The following is a 16,617-nucleotide window of genomic DNA, read 5'->3' as shown; positions in this document are numbered from 1 at the left end:
GCCAGGACTTGGAAGCAACCGAAGTATCCTACGATAGATGACTGGCTAAAGAAGCGGTAGTACATATATATAATGGAATATTACTCAGCCATAAGAAGAGATGAAATATTGCCATTTGTGACAACATGGATGGATCTTAAGATAATCATGCTAAGTGAAATAAGCCAGACAGATAAAGTTAAAAAATCACATATTATCACTTATATGTGGGATATAAACCTAAAAGCAACAAATGAGTAGGACAAACAAACAAAGATTCATGGACATGGACTATAGGCTAGTGGTTACCAGAGGACTATAGATTGGTGGTTACTAGTGGAGTGGGGAAGGAGTGGGGAGGTAGACGTTGTAAAGGGGGTCAAATATAGGGTTTGAAGGAGGGTGAAGTGGGTAAAGGGGATCAAATATATAGTAGCTGAAGGAAACTGGACTTTTGGTGGTAAACATACAATAGAATATACAGATGTCAAATTATGTACACCTGAAAATTATATATAAATTGTATTAACCAATGTTAGCCCAATAAACAATTAAATTTTTTTAAAAGGTTAAAAATAAAAATAAATAAATAAATAACATTTGTAAACTTGATTTTACTATTTCACCATATAGTCATTAAGTTTGTTTAAGCATTTTTTTGCTTTTGTGAATTTAGGGTCAAGGTAATTTTTCACTGTTAAAAATACTGCAAAGAACATTTCTATGAATATTTCTTTTAGAATATTTCAAATTATTTTCTTAGGATCAATTTCTAGAAGTGGAGTTATTGGGCTATGTAGAGAAATGACAGTCAACACATTTAATCTCTGCATAGCATGGGTATCCCCAACTCAGTCTACACTCACAGACTAGTCAGTAGCTTGTGAATATGTGCTAGACTGCACCAGAGTTTACTGGCTGATAGGGTGAATAAATCGTAAATATTTTTCAAGCTCTCTGTACAAATATGGTCCCCAAAATTTACACCCCTAAAACACACGTTGAGAACTCCAATCTCACCATGTTCTGCTTATCCACTGAGTATTATTATCTTTGCCAATTTGATAGGCAAAAGCAAAATACATACACACACACACACACACACACACACACACACATGAATCACCATTGCTTTAATTTATATACTCCTGAATTAAGTGAGGTTGGGTATTTTCTAAAAAGGCTCATTTCCTCTTTATAAGTGGTCTCTTCATGATTGTCTATTGCTCAGCAGCTTAGGGACTTGGTTCCCTTTTCATAAGGTATAGCAATAATATAACAAGGCAGAAAGTCCACAAAATCTAGACCTAGACCTTGTCATTAACTAGTTGGAACACTTAGGACTAATCACTTCAAATAGATCAAAAGCTTTCAAACATTTGGTTAATATGGTCAAGAGAATCTTATACAGAGCCCACTGTATAAAACAGATAAAAGTAAAGGTACTGAGGCTAAAGCATGGCATCTTACCTTCTTATGCGCCTGACCCACCCCACCCCCCATAGCTTCTGAGGCACCTTAGGGTTCTGAAGAATAAAATAAAACCACTAAGCTTGTTGATTTCGAAGATCTCTTTCAGATTCTATGAAACAAACTTTTCCTAGGAAAGGAAAAAGAAGCTTTAAAAAACACACTTAAGATAGGAAAGTTCAGAAAGCCGGCATCCCGGACTCATAGTAAGAAGGTTTCATATAGGAAATATTCCTAGTGATTCTGAAAGAGTTTTATTTCCTCTCCGAAAGTGCATTTGGTGCAAAGAAAAAAGGCAATATTGAATAAGTTTGGGTACTGGATGAGACAAATAAATGTGAAATATTTCTTCCTCAATTCTTCCAGCTAAAGCTGAGAGTCGAAGCACATTGATTATCACTACCTTCAGGGAAATATAGTGATTTATGAAACAAAGTAGCAATTATTAAGCACTTTCTCAAAAGCTCCATGTTTCAGTACATCTTTTCATGAAACTGTTTCTTGTAATTACAGATGTGTTCTTATTTCCAAGTGAACTAGAATGACTTCAGCCAGTTGTATAATGAAGTATGGGTAGGTGGACTAGATATTTACATAAGAAGAGGTGCTGAAAAAGACATCCCTTGCCTCCCATATTCCTGTCCCCACAACTAACTTTGCCACAGTGACTGAGATATCTACTCGTTCTTCTAAGTACTTTTCTAAAAGCTACTCTACAAAGAAAAAAAAAAGGCAGCATTGTAGATCATGTGGACCATGATCACTTATTAACAGCCTTCAGGTTGAATAGAGATCAGAATCTTAATGCAAAGAAACAGGATAAGGAAGAGTTGGGGAGCAGAAGGGAGAACCACAGAAAAATCTGGAGCTAGGAGCATCTAAGTGCCTAGATCGCTGAAAACAAACAGCTACTGAGTATTGTTGAATTTTGCATGTTTTGTCCAACATATATATATCTTAGGTCTTCCAAATTTGTAAATGCATATAATTTATGTCAAGGGAACCACAGTTTAATTATGATAAAAATGGAATAATATAAATCCAAATTTTCCAAAGAAATTCAGAAGATCTGATATACCATTTTCTCATGTATAGAATTGTTTCTGAAGTATAGCAATTTATCACAAGTCTTTCACTAAAGACATCTTTCACTTATCTAACCCCCACCTATTATCCATTAATATTTCTTTAAAAATCACTAAGAAAAGAAACAAACAACTTTGAAAGTATCTAGTATAAACACTACTTATTTAAATAAACTTAAGAATTTGAAAATGAGGTATTACTACTTGGGTTTTTGTATTACAGTTTCTAGCAACTTAAAAATAGATATTTAAAGATAATATAAATTATTTAGGGCTGTAATTACCAGGAGTTTTGTTATACAACTTGGCAAACAGCCATTTTGCAATCACAAAAGTCACACTTCAGCATGAGTTATGGATGGTGCAATAATTCACACCTTGGACATTGTTTCGCCTCAGTATCTTACTGCTTCATTAAAGATGTTTATATTTGGATAGTGTGCAAATGTTCAGTATGAAAGACAAGATCCAAATGTGCGAACCAGACCAGAGAAACTTACTGGCAATTTGAAAGCACCAAGGCTATTAATAAGTTACTTTTCCTTTCACTGTTTAAAAATTTGCCCCAGAGACATGTATGTATTTTCTTCAAAATTATTAAGATACTACCAAAACAACTTGTCATCAAATTATAAAATATATGTGAGTAGTTTCAGCTTTCAAAAGTGTTTTCTCCTAGAATTCCCTTAGGTAGGGTAGCTATCCTTGTTTATCTGGGATAGTTCTAGGATGTTATGAATAGCTCCCCCTTCCATACTCAGAAGTTTTCGGTTTGGATGATAAATTATTTGGAAACCCTATTTATTAAATCTCTCTAGTTTTTAACCCAGGATACAACCTCCCAATGAAAGAGAAGAAATATAGGCCATTTTAAAAAGCATCATTTAAAATTAATTTCTAGCAACAGAAATACCTACCCATGTAATCGCATTTCTATGAGAAAGTAGGTTTGAAATTCGAACTTGACATTTCTCTATGAGCCCATGTCATCTTCTTAGACCTGCAACAACATTATTTTTGCCACTTGACAGATATCTGATTTAGAGATTCCTCCAACTTCAAGCAATCAATGGTTACCATGTCAAGGTTGGGCTGGGGAGAGTCAGTGAGGAACAAAGACAAAGATCATGGGACAGGGAACAGGACGAGGGTCCTGGGGGCCAGGAGAGAACTAGAGGCAAAGAGTATGATGCCTCATACCAGCATGATCATCAAAGTTACTTTAGTCTTAACGATAACCTCACCCAACCCAGATGCCTCCCCACTGCTCACCCATAGAGTCACGGAAAGCAGTATGACACAGTGAAAGAACACAAGATTCATCCTATTCCTAGCTCAGTGGGCATGCTCAGGGTATTTAGCTGTTCTTGGCTTCAGTTTCCTCATCAACAATGTGAAAACCCTCACATAAATTTTTAGGGTTATTTTGGGATCAAATGAAATACTCTCTGTAACATACTGCCCAGTATTGCACATAACTGGCACTCAACAAATGTGAAGTCTAACATTAAAAATCTTTTTTCCTCTGAAATCCTCTCTTTCTAATTTTAATCAGAGGATTCTGTCCTTCTTGTCCCATCAGAGAAAAGACCCTACTTATGTAAATTTTTCCTACTCTCCCTTCCCTAAAGCAAGTTAGTAGATTATTTTTTAAAAGGCCAAGTCTACAGCCATGCCACCCTACACAAGCCCAATCCCATCTGATCTTGAAAGCTAAGCAGGGTCGAGCCTGGTTAGTACTTGGATGGGAGACCAACTAGGAAGACCAGGTGCTGTAGGCATAAAAAATAAAATAAAATAAAAGAGATTGTAAGCTGACTAGGTCCTTGCAATCTGTGAGGTCAACCAAGTATTGCCTCGCCTAAAAAATAAATAAATAGATGATAGATAGATAGATAGATAAAAATTAAAAATTAAAAAAGGCCATAAACTCCTCCTATCTTATATGCAAGGCCTTGGGGTGGTGGGGTAGGAGGAGGCAAACAGCCAGTAAATGAAATCTCAAACTGGTTTTGTTCAGTTTTATGCAAGTACAGGTGCTGGGTGGGTGGCATCTCTTCCACACTATGACTGCCATCATTTCCATGGCTGTTAGGAATGTCATTCTATTTTGGAGGTAGGGAATAAGGGGACTTACAAGTGCCCTTGGATGTTGAAGTAAGGTATCCACCCCATGTGCATAAGATGAGCTGAGCAAAGTCTCCAAGCACAGGTGGATGTCAGTCCTGCTAAAAGATGAGCAGATGCCTGGCAGTCAGCCATCCTGGGAATGCTTTTGCTGATGATATTGAGAAGGGCTATAAGCTTAGCTCCTCTCCACAGACATCATTCAGAGAAGCTTCCTTAAGAATCTGTGGGTGTTGGTCAGGCCCCATCTGTCTCCTGGACGATGAGGCTGACCATGGACAGCACTCACTCTATGCAGACACTCTTTTTTCCTCTGGTCCTCTATGGTCCATGAGGTCCACAGGCACCACCTCAAGCCTCCTTTAGCCACTTCACTACTCTGTCTGCTCCTCCAAGTCTCTTTGAACTCTGGCAACAGCCAGCTACTCCAGCATGACTGTGCTCCATGGCATCTAGGCTGCTGTTGACATGCTGTGCCAGAAGGCACTGTGGTAAAAGTAAACATTTATCCTTTTTGCCTGACCACCATCTGAATCTCCTTCCTATACTTGGAAAATTTCCCACCAAACAGAGCCTTCTTTCCCTATATAAATGAAAAGTACCATATAGTTTTCAGGCATGTGCTGGTAACTCTGCCATTCCTTCCACCAAGAGGTGGACCATGTGCTTAATCATGCGACTTGCTTTAGCCAATGAGACACAAATGTGATACAAACAGAGGCTTGAAAAGCAGATGATCACTGGGGTTTATTGCTGTTAGGAATCCTGTGATCACCACGTGAAGAAGTCTGACTAGCATCCTTGAGGTCAAGAGGACACATGGAGAGGGATTCGGTCCCAATTGTCCCAGCTAAGGGTCCAGATATGTAAGTGAGGCATCCTAGGTGATCCAGCCCCAGCTGAGCCATTCCAGACTAGAAGAATCATTGAGACAAACCACAGAATGTGAGAAGTAATAAACATATATTGCTTTAAGCAACCAAATTTTGGAGTGGTCTGTTATGCAGCAATAGATAACTGATAAAACAAGTTTCTCTGAAGACGTATGTAAAGAATGGATACTTTTACATCTTCTAAAAGCTAAACTTGTTTTAAGTGCATTTATTATGAGCTATTACATGCCAATGGGAAGACAGAAAAGAAAAAGGTTTCAGTAAAAACTCTTTTGTCCTTTGCGATATGTTAACATGGTTGTTCATTTTGATCAGTTATCAAAATTGGTGCGATCTGATTGAATTCTGTAGATAAAGAGTTTAAGTTGGGCAAAAAGTGCTATTTATTTATATTTTTTATTTTTAGAATGTGATTCCCTTGAGATGCGGCATGTATTCTTCAGTTTAGCCACAGACCTCAGCACTTTATCGTATTATAGTTTACATTTTCTTCAACACATTTAACACACCTGTCTGGCTTTTAGGGACACTTCATTCCCACCCCCCAATTTTGACCATTTGCGGTGATAAATTATGGGGCTGAATATAGAAAACTTGAACCTCCTTCACACTACTGGGGATATTTTATCATCAGATAGGACAAAGAAGAGATATGAATTGAAAAGTGGATTAAAATCTGGAGCAGGTGATGAGAAGGCATAGAGATTTTGAGGCATCACCAACATCTTGGAGAATGTTCACAATCTATGAGAGTTCATTCTTCATCTTTCTCTTCTATATGGGCAAGTTCTCCACGAATCACTGTTCCCCAATGAAGAAATTAAAAAATGAGACAGCATATTGGATTAGTTATTATTGCTGCATAACTAATTACTCCAAAACTTAATGGCTTAAAGCAATGATAAACATTCATTATCTTTCACAGTTTCTGCGGGTTAGGAATTTGGGAGCAACCTGGCTAGGCAGTTTCAGCTCAGGATTTCTCATGAGGCTGCAGTCAAATGTCACTGGGCCTATACTCATTGGAAAACTCAGATGTGCTTCTAAAGGTGACTCATTCACATGGCTGGCAAGTTGGCAATGGCTGTTAGCAAGAGGTCATAGTTCTCCACATGAACTTTTCCACAGGGTTGTCTGAGGGTCTCACAACATGGTGACTTCCCCCAAAGTGAGTGATTCAAAAGACCAAGACAGAAGCTTCTTTTTTCTTTATGACCTATCTTCAAAAGTCACACATCAGCCACACTAATCTGTTGGTCTCAATTCAACACAGAATGGGCCTTATACAGGGTATAACCACCAGGCGGTGAAGATCACCAGGGGGGGAAAATGAGGACGGCGGGGGGGGGGGGGGGGGGGGGGGCGGGAAGGAGAAATAGTAATTCTAAATCAAGAGGAAATGCCAAGATAAAATAAAGTGAATTTTGCCAAATGAAGTTAAAAACAAACGGTTAAGATATGTTTTTTCCTCTGAAGTGTATATCTATATATCATCTACTTTTGCGTCAAAAATGGACATAATCTTTTCAGATAAGCTCAAAAGATGTTCTAGTGGCAAACATTTATCATATCAAAGAAAATCATAAGTTTTAAAGTGACAATGAAAAGAGTAAAGAACTGATGCTCTTGAAAACGTTCAGTTTTCCATAGAAGTTTTTGGAATATCTGCATCTATCCTCTTTACCCACACTTAAGCCTTTACCTGCATTCAGTTTTGTTTTATTTATAAAATTACAAAATGCCAGGAAATACCACTTAAAGTTTATTGAAATGAATCATGGGCTTATAATATTCTATTAAAATTTAAAAGGTGACACTTCAGTTATTTTCTAATTTTTTTACAAATTCGACTCCACAATATATCAATGATATGATCCATCAAGGAAGATACACCTTATTCTTTCAGCCCCTGTTGACAAAACTTTGATTATAGGTTTAAGCATGCAAATGAAATGTTCAGTTTTATATTTTGGTTAGCTCATTTTGGTAACATGTAGAACTTGGTTCAGCAAATTGCAGCCTGCAGGACTTTGGATAGCCTGTGAGCTAAGAGTAGTTTTTACATTTTTAAAATGGCTTTTAAAAATATCAAGAGAAGAGTAATATTTTGTAACACAATGAAGTTCAAATTTCAGTGTTCATAAAGTTTTATAGGAACACAGACACATCCATCCATTTATATAGTGTCAATGACTGCTACTGCAAAGGCAATGTTGAGCAGTCGCAATAGAGACCATACGGTCTGCAAAGCCTATCGTATTTACTATTTGGCCCTTTACAATTTGCTGACCTCTAGTACAGAAAATGGATTAAAAAAGGAAGAACCGTGAAATGGCTTCTATGATTGAATAAACCAGCTGAAAAATGACATGGGTTGTACTAGAGTAAATGTTGATAGGGATGGAGAGAACAGGGCATTTTCATGATATAGGGTATTAAATAAGCAAAGTGTTTGGATGAGATCAAAACTCATAAGGTATAATTTCAGGTTTCTGTTTTTATCAAATAAAGAGGGTGGTGGTGTCTCTGCCAGAACTAGAGGATACAGGAGGGATGCTAGAAGAATGAGGTGCCCTTTAAGACATTTTTGTGGAGATGTCTTAGAGGCAAATGGATATACATGGGCTGGAAATTCAGGCTGCAATTAGCCCTCATTCATTTCACCTCTGTACACTACAATACATAAATCACTTTTCATATGCCAAATATGTACTTTGTTTCCACAGCAGATGAATAAATATTTTGAACAATCACACGACGACAGTGTTTACCAGACAGATGTTTGGTTCTGGATGTAGCAGCAACATCTTCACCTAACAAAGTCTGTGTAATTATTTGGCCACTGGGGTATATTATATTTGGGGCTTACTGTTTTTTTTAACCAAAAGAAAAGAAGTAAAAAGAAAAAGAAAATTAAATTGCTGACATTAATGAAAAGAAATGTAAGTATCATGAAAGTCAGAAATTATTGTGTGTCCAGATAGTCACTGGATTTAAGCTGCTGAAAGCATGATCCATTATGAAAGAAAATTACTAAATTAAAGAAAATAGCTACACATTTTTGGAAATATCTTCTAGTTGAAAATAACGTCTAAAAGGAGAGGTATAATTAGGGGCTTTATAACCATCTTTTCATACACACAGCCCAATGCCTTCTAGAATATATTTGACTTTTGTACATGTAATCATCTGACACATTTTTAGGAAATCATTAAGTCTAAGGATAGGAGACTCCTTGCATTAACCTGGGAGCTGAAGCTGAGAAGACACAGAAGATAAAAGTAACCAAAGAAAGCAAAAGGAACAAAAACAAAGGATTGCATCCTGAGGAAATCAATGTTAACTGACAAGCAGAGTAAGAGGAGCCAGAAAGGAAATTGAAGGAAGATGGCTTGAGAAATATGCAGAGAACCAGAAGAGTTAGAGTTACCATGATAGAAAGGAGTTGATACCAAGAGAGTTGAGTTTCAAGACAAAATAAGTTCTAACTGTTTCAAAAATAGCAACCATGGTTGCTGCCCAAGAGCCTCTTCTTTTTGTTAATAGCACTCTGACTTTGCCTTGGGAACCACTCTTTTCCCACTCTTAATCATGTGATCTGGATTTACTTTTTCCACCCATAGCTCCAAAGATGGACCACGACTGGCTTCAATCAATCTCCATATTCAAAACCCCAGGCCAGAGTGACTGATTGGTTCAGGAATGGGCAGGAACCCAAGCAGAGACAATGGGATAAAAGGAGATATTTGCTGGGGCTTCTGAGAAAAAGACATTTTCTCTCTTTCTTAGAGAGTTTAATGTGAGAATGTGATATTTGGAACAGCTTACAGACATATTGCTGTAACAGGGGGAACTCTAGAGCTAGGGAGTGGAAAGGCGAGTAAGTGGCCCTGAGGAGCCTAAGGATGAAGCCAAAACATGGAAGGCAAAGCAAGCACATGGAGAGAATCCAGGTCCTTGGTGAACCATTTCAGACACTGGATTAAGCCTCACCTAAGGCCAGCATTCGCATTAGGCTTTTCAGCCAAGAATTCTCTAGTATGTTTAAGCCAGTTGGAGTTAATTCAACAAGACAAGACAAAGACTCCCAGCTGATACAAGATATCACTAGTGACCTGAAGGAAAGCAGTTTCAATTGATTGATAGACACATTAAATGCAGATGATTTCTCCTTAAAGATATTTGAATAAATGAAAGAAATTTAGGCAGCACACAAAAGATCAATTATGATTAAAATAAGACTGTTTTTAGTTTGTTTTGTTGTTATTGCTGTTGTTCACTGTTTGTTTGCTTGCCTGTTTATTTCAAGATGCAAGATACTTGAATTTAATTTGTAAACTGACGGTAAGGATCTAGAAGACAGGAGAGCTGGAGGTATAGAAAGTAAAGTGAATAACTAGTACAAGATCCTTCCACTTTCAAATTATGGAGGGAAAGACTATATGCTTTCTGGTCACTAAACCTAAAGAAATCTATAACAACTGTCTGAAAAGGAGACCTTAAAAGTTTTCAATATGATTCGCAAATTAGTTTTATTTCCTATGCTTTTACTGAAGACATTTTTTTAAAGATCAAAGTCTTTATTCCAGAAAGAAGCAAGCTCAGGAAGCTATAATAAGGGTCTTCCAAAATTTTACAAAAAGACTGGCTTAAACAAGATCTCATTCACCAAATTTCAGTGCATAAAGACTAGCCAGCATCCCCTAAACTAACCTTGAAAGAGGTTTATTTTCTACAAATAAAAGTTACTCTTTCCAACAGAAAGTTAAGATCATGTAAAACTCAGAATGCCTACAAATAAAAATGCAGGCATAGCTTTATGAACTGCTTAGGAAAATCCCAAACAGTACAAATGCAATGGATATTTAAAGAAATCACCATACTCCCTGACCTTTGAGGTCAATGAAATAAGAAAATATTGCATAATCTCTCCCATAGCATTATGCTGGGCTGGAAGAATTATGAGTCTCACATCTCAAATTATCAGGTCTAATGAAGAGTTTAAACTATCCATAAATGAAATGATATATGTGTGGAAAATGAAGACTTGTGGTAACTGCCTGAATGAAAGTCTCTGATAGATATGAACTGTGGGTCAATTTACGCTAAAGCTGAACTATTTAACCATCTATTGAAATGTGACCTGTCAAATCTGGGTACAATTGAGGGATTAACATAGTTTTCACATTTTAATGTAGATACTTGGCATATTGCACTGGGAGGAAATGGGGAGAGACTCAATCCTTGATACTGACAAACAACTGTTTAACACCCTTATTTGGACATTGACATTTGTAGAAACCAAATACATTTTTTGTGGATCCAGAGGGTCCAGAAGCCTGTGAAGACAACTTGCCTTTTGAAAATTATAGAATCTTAGACCAGAAGGCACCTAAAAAGTCATCACATTCATTCCCTACCTCCAAATCACACTTCCCAATTCATAACAATCATGTAGAAAAATCCATAATCTCTTTCTGTAACCCATTTTAATTTTATGATATAAATTCAAATTCCCTCCTCATGCAGAGCAGCCACATGCAGCAGTTGCCCAGCCTGCTCATGTCCTCTGCACGATGAGATGAAAAGGGGCCCCTGCTAGCTTTACCTAAACTCCCAGAATGTAAAAGAAACATTTGCAGGATTAAAATGTGCATTTTTCCCATTATGCTTTTACCTCAAAACGATGCTTACAACGTAATTTGGACACAGGTTACAATCTGGGAGGATTAATGATTATTCCTGTATAACGTTAAAAATAATAGCTAATGACAACTATCATATTACTATGTGCCTTACACACAGTAAGACCTTTACAAAGATTAATCATCTTTTAATCATCACAGTAATGCTACGACAGAAGCGTTATTTTTCTCATTGCGCTACATTGCAAATCAGGAAAACAGGAGTACAGAGGGAATAAACAAAGCCACAGAGTTAACAAGTGGCAGAGGGGCATTCAGAGTGGGCACACTGGTCCAGGGCCCATTTTAACCACTTTAACTGCTTTTAACCACTGTACTATACTGCCTCTGAGCAGGGTCGGAGACAAGGAAGCAAATGGAATGATTTCTTAAGATCACTTTAAGGTCAGTGATTCTGTGATTCTAACTTTGCTTTATCTGGCTAAAGTAAAGTACTTCTACCTTAACTGCCACAGAAACACTATATGTCCCTTGAGCAAAGCTGGGGGCAATGAGAGGGTGCTTAAAACAGCGCAGTTAGTATGTGCGACTCAATAACCATTCTGTTCACCAATAGCAAAGTTACTTCTATTCTACTAACATTGCATTAACTTCCTTGCCTGCCAAGTACAGGCCTAACCAGGCCTGCAGTTTTTATTTTAGCTCAGTCCCCAGGGAAAAAAGCTTTTATTTGTCAAAGCAGATTCTTGCCACACATAAGTAATCTATGAAAGTAGCTAATTTCTAAAATATGGCTTCTTTATATGACTACCAGCACACATTCCCCCAAGTTAAATGACAAAAGAAGAGTTGATAATGAAGGGACTTGGGAATGGGGAGATGAAGACAATTTCTATTTTAAATCTTAAGAATGCAATGGCTGTAGACAAGTTCTGGTCTTCAATACACACGTCTCCCTGCAGCTCGATGTGACGTCAATGGAAAGAGGACTGAGCAAGAACCATGCCTCTGAGCAGCTTCCAAAAAGTGGCCTTAAGAATATAAAGTCTACTGAGTTGCTCAACATGGTGTAGCGTGAGTGTCTGAAAACAAGTGTGCTATTCTGCTCCTGCTGAAGTGGGCAGGATTGGAAGAGACTGTTCCTACTCAGGGCCCTTTTGTGAGTGGTGATTATGCAATTCAACCATGTCCCCGTGCTCTTTGTAAAGTGTGAATCAAATTTTCTGTCAGGGAACAGTATTTTCCACACTCATGTAGAGAATAATTTGAAAAACCCCAGTGGCTTGCCAGCTTTTAAAAATTCCAACTCTATGTCACTATGTCACAAGGGAACGTGTCTTTTTTTTTAATGCCCAAAGCCCCGTGCCAATCTCCACACGCCAGGAGATGGAGCTCTATGGTGGCTGCTTCTTGGTGACACTGATGTCCATCGCCTTGTGTTCCCTTCAGCAGAGGGCGAATCCATGGCTAGAAAGCCTCCAGCTTCTGTGGCACTCCTTTCCATGACCTAAGCTGTCAGAGTGGAAGAGGTCTGGGTAAAGAACTTCTCTGATTGTATGCCCATCCAAGTAAAACACTACTGAGCATGCCTTTCATAAATGCACATTAATTTTTATGTAAATTATGTACCCATGCTACTCTCCATGCCAGGTACATTATAAAACATACACAAAAGTGCCATTTTAGAAGATAATGTAAAAAATTGACAAAATTATAGAAGTTCTAAGATATTTTCCCTACACTAATATGGATGCCCATGTTCTATCTGAATACCCTTGATTTAACCTCATCCCCTCATTTTATAGATGAAGACACTCAGCTCAAAGAGGTAAAAAAAAAACTTTCAATGGGAATCACTGAGTTCACCTAGAGCCTACACACCCTGACATTAAATCCGTGCTCTTTCCTGAAGGATGTCAACAATGGCTCGTGTTACCTCCCCCCAGGGCATGTGGAAGGACGTGGTGTATCTGGCTTTGTCATAATGCCTGGGTGTGCTGCTGGCATTCATGGCGTGGGTCAGGGATACTAAACATCCTACAACTCATAGAAGGATCCCCACACAAAGAATCCTCTACTTCAAGTGGCAACAGAGCCCTTGCTGGGATCAACCCTCTAAAGATGGGCTTCCTTTTCCCAAAAGAAACTTCATCAGTGACAAGTCTGTGTTATGCTTACAACACCAGTCACGCTCTTGGATTCTTATAAGACACATCCTTCTCATTTCACTTTTCTCCACAATATTAATCATAGTATTTGTAGAGACTCATTGCTAGAGTCTTTGTAGAATTCCTATCACTTTATGTTCCTCTCTGCCAGGGTTTCTTAACCTCAGTACTAGTTGACAGTTTGGGCTGAATAATTCTTTGTTGTAGAGGCTATCCTGTTCATTACAAATGTTTAGCAGCATGCCTGACCGCTACCCACCAGAACCCAGCAGCATCATTCCAGTTCTAACAATCGAAATGTCTCCAGGCATTGCCAAAATCACCCACAATTGAGAACCACTGGCCTAAATAAGCTAGAGTTGCAAGCAAAAATTCTACATAGGCATAAAGGAGATAGAATATCCCATCACTCCATCTCTATTTTTTTCTGTCAATATATTGGTTTATGGCTTGGCGCAAAGATAGAGTATGTAGTTCACAGAATGTAGGGATGACATTTTGTTCAGCTTGGTATCCCCAGTCCAGGTACAATGTCTGGCACATAGCATGAACACTATAAGTATTTACTGAATGAAAGAGGCCTTCTTCATAACAATAAATACCTTAGTTAACTCAAGCCTTAATAAATGAGCCTAATTCCAGTAACAGAAGCCCCAAAGACCTTCCTGAGAAAACATCAGAAAGTACGTGTTATGATAGCTTTGCAATATGTAAAGGATTTGTGGTGCGGTTAATCATTCCATCTTTGAACAACCCAACCAGAAAGTAACCATCAGATTATCATGCCTCTTGTTATCAGTGAAGTTTGGCATCCAATTGCCTTTCCTTTTTTGCAGTGGCCTTAGTTTATCTTAACATCCTTCTGTATTATCTGGGAAAGCATTTGAATTGCCAATCTGAAAACGAGTGTGCAACATGCTTTGAATTAGAATAGAATTTCAAATTTGGTCTGCTTAAATTCATATCCAGCAAGCTATTTATGACTGCTAAGTAGGGATTTTTCTTTTTTCTTAAGAGTAAACTTTAGTGAGCTGCCCTGGGGACTTTTTTTTCTTATGTTAGGACTACAATATAGAAAACCTAAGTCTTAAGTTTAAAAATAAGTATGGCTCCTTGGAAAATGATAGAGTCTCAAAATATAGAAAGAAACATAAAATTTATCCTGTAAGTCCAAGGAATAAGGGTACCCGCAGGCCCCCACCAGGTTCTATGTCTTGAGGCAGCTTCACTTGTCCAATCCTATTTTCCAGGTCTAGTCAAGCCACTCTTCTCATGGTTTCACCAGCAAGTAATGGGCCATATCACTTTCGGACCTTCCCTAGTGTTGACTCCTAATTTCCCCAATTTCCTGGAATGTCCCGAATTTCCCTCTTCCAATGTAAATTTCATACACTCTCACCTTCCCTCATCCAGGAAGCCGTCTCTGACACCTCCAGCTTTCAGAGACAATCCTCACTTGTAATCTGTACTACACCCTTCCCCATTTAACTAAACCATGTTTTACAGGGTTTGGCTGTGGCTGCCTACAGATTAAATTGGTTTCCCTAAGAAGACTACATTCCCGGAGCATCTATGCCCTCCCAGATTCTAGCTCACTCCTGGCCACATGATAAGCTCTCAATAAAAACTTGTTCACTAGGCTATTCCACACTGTGCTAAATATGAATCTGTGTCCTGTTCTTTATGTACATTTCTTTTGGATTCCATGTGCTTTGTGTAAATTCAAAGTCCATTTGGCCTCATTCTAACAAAACCCACAAAATGGGTTCTCATTGGAATGGCTATCAGCAGTAGGTTTTCTAGCAGGCTCCTAAGACAAAATATCCCTGAGGAGGTTTCATTCACACTCAGTATAGAAAGAGTCCCACCAAGCTTTGTCACTATCCCTCTCATCCCTTGTTCTGTAAGAAAAGAGACATTGCGTTACTACCAGCTCACAATACCAAGTGGTGGAATGAAAAGGTATGCAGCCTTAGTTAAAGAAAGCCCTTATGAACGAGGGTCATGCCAGATACACTGCTGTCAGGAATGTAAAATTGTGTAGCAACTTTGGAAAACGTTTGACAACTACTTAAAAAGTTAAAAATCACACTCATTAGGATGGCTCTATTTTTAAAAAAGTTTTTAACAGAAAATAACAAGTATTGGCGAGGATGTGGGGAAACTGGACACCTGATGCAGCCACTATGGAAAATAGTATAGAGGTTCCTCAAAAAAATTAACAGAACTACCATATAATCCAGCAATTCCATTTCTGGGTATATACACAAAGCAATTGAAGGCAGAGTCTCAAAGAGATATCTGTACCTCCATTTTCATAGCAGCATTATTCACAATAGCCAAAACATTGAAGCAACTCAAGTGTCCATCCACGAATGAATGGGTAGAAAAACTGCATCATACACATACAATGGAATATTATTCGGCCTTAAAAAGGAAGGAAATTCTGACACGTAGTACAACATGGTTGAACCTGAAGGGCATTATGCTAAGTACCATGTCAGCCTCCAAAAGACAAAAACTGTATGATTCCACTTATGTGGGTACCTAGAGTAGTCAAATTCTTTAGAGACAGAAAGTAGAACAGTGGTTTGCAGAGGTTGAGGGGAAGGAAGAAAAGGAAGTTGTTACTTAATGGGTACAGAGTTTTAGCTTTATAAGATGAAAAGAGTTCTGGATATTGGCTGCACAACAACGTAAATGTATTTAATACTACTAAACTGTATATTTAAAAACGGTTGACATAAATTTTTGTAGTAAAAAATTTTACCAAAATTTAAAAAAATTTTAAAGAACTTTACAGTTGAGGTGGGAGGGGTCGGAATGGTGTAGGTGATAGAGACTTTGTTCATCCCTCTTGCAACCAAATCAGTTGTGACAAAAACATGGAGCAAACAGTAAGGAAAATTGCCGGAATCTAGACGAACAGAAGCACAACTAGGGAGAGAACTATTAATCAACTGGCAATGGCAGAATGTAGGAGGGGATGAAGTCGCGAGGCTGCCCGATCCCAAGCGGCCGAGTGGGAAAGAGGCTGCAGCAGCGGCAGCTGGCAGCTGCAGACGCCTCTTAAAAGGCTCTGTCTGTGACACAACTTTCACGGTAACGGACCTGCTCACTCTGAGCACCAGGGCCAGGTCGGTTGCACTGGGGGCACCAGGGACTTACAGGGGGACACTGAGTTGTCATAGTGAGGACCAGAGGTGAGGCTTTCTCCCAGACAGAAGTGCCAGCGGTATCCATTGTTCCT

At 38.4% G+C, this 16,617-nt stretch overlaps 1 protein-coding gene and 1 pseudogene across 3 annotated transcripts in view; one reads left to right on the top strand and one right to left on the bottom strand.

Annotated features, from left to right (window-relative positions):
• GLIS3 (GLIS family zinc finger 3) overlaps positions 1-16,617 on the bottom strand; it is a 424,356-nt gene that overhangs the window by 333,178 nt on the left and 74,561 nt on the right. The gene's annotated exons all lie outside the window — the stretch shown is intronic.
• On the top strand, positions 4,197-4,315 carry LOC111730108 (annotated as a pseudogene).

The sequence above is a fragment of the Pteropus vampyrus genome, unplaced genomic scaffold (assembly GCF_000151845.1).
Source record: "Pteropus vampyrus isolate Shadow unplaced genomic scaffold, Pvam_2.0 Scaffold301, whole genome shotgun sequence".
Lineage (NCBI taxonomy): Eukaryota > Metazoa > Chordata > Mammalia > Chiroptera > Pteropodidae > Pteropus > Pteropus vampyrus.
This window is presented reverse-complemented; position numbering and strand designations above follow the sequence as displayed.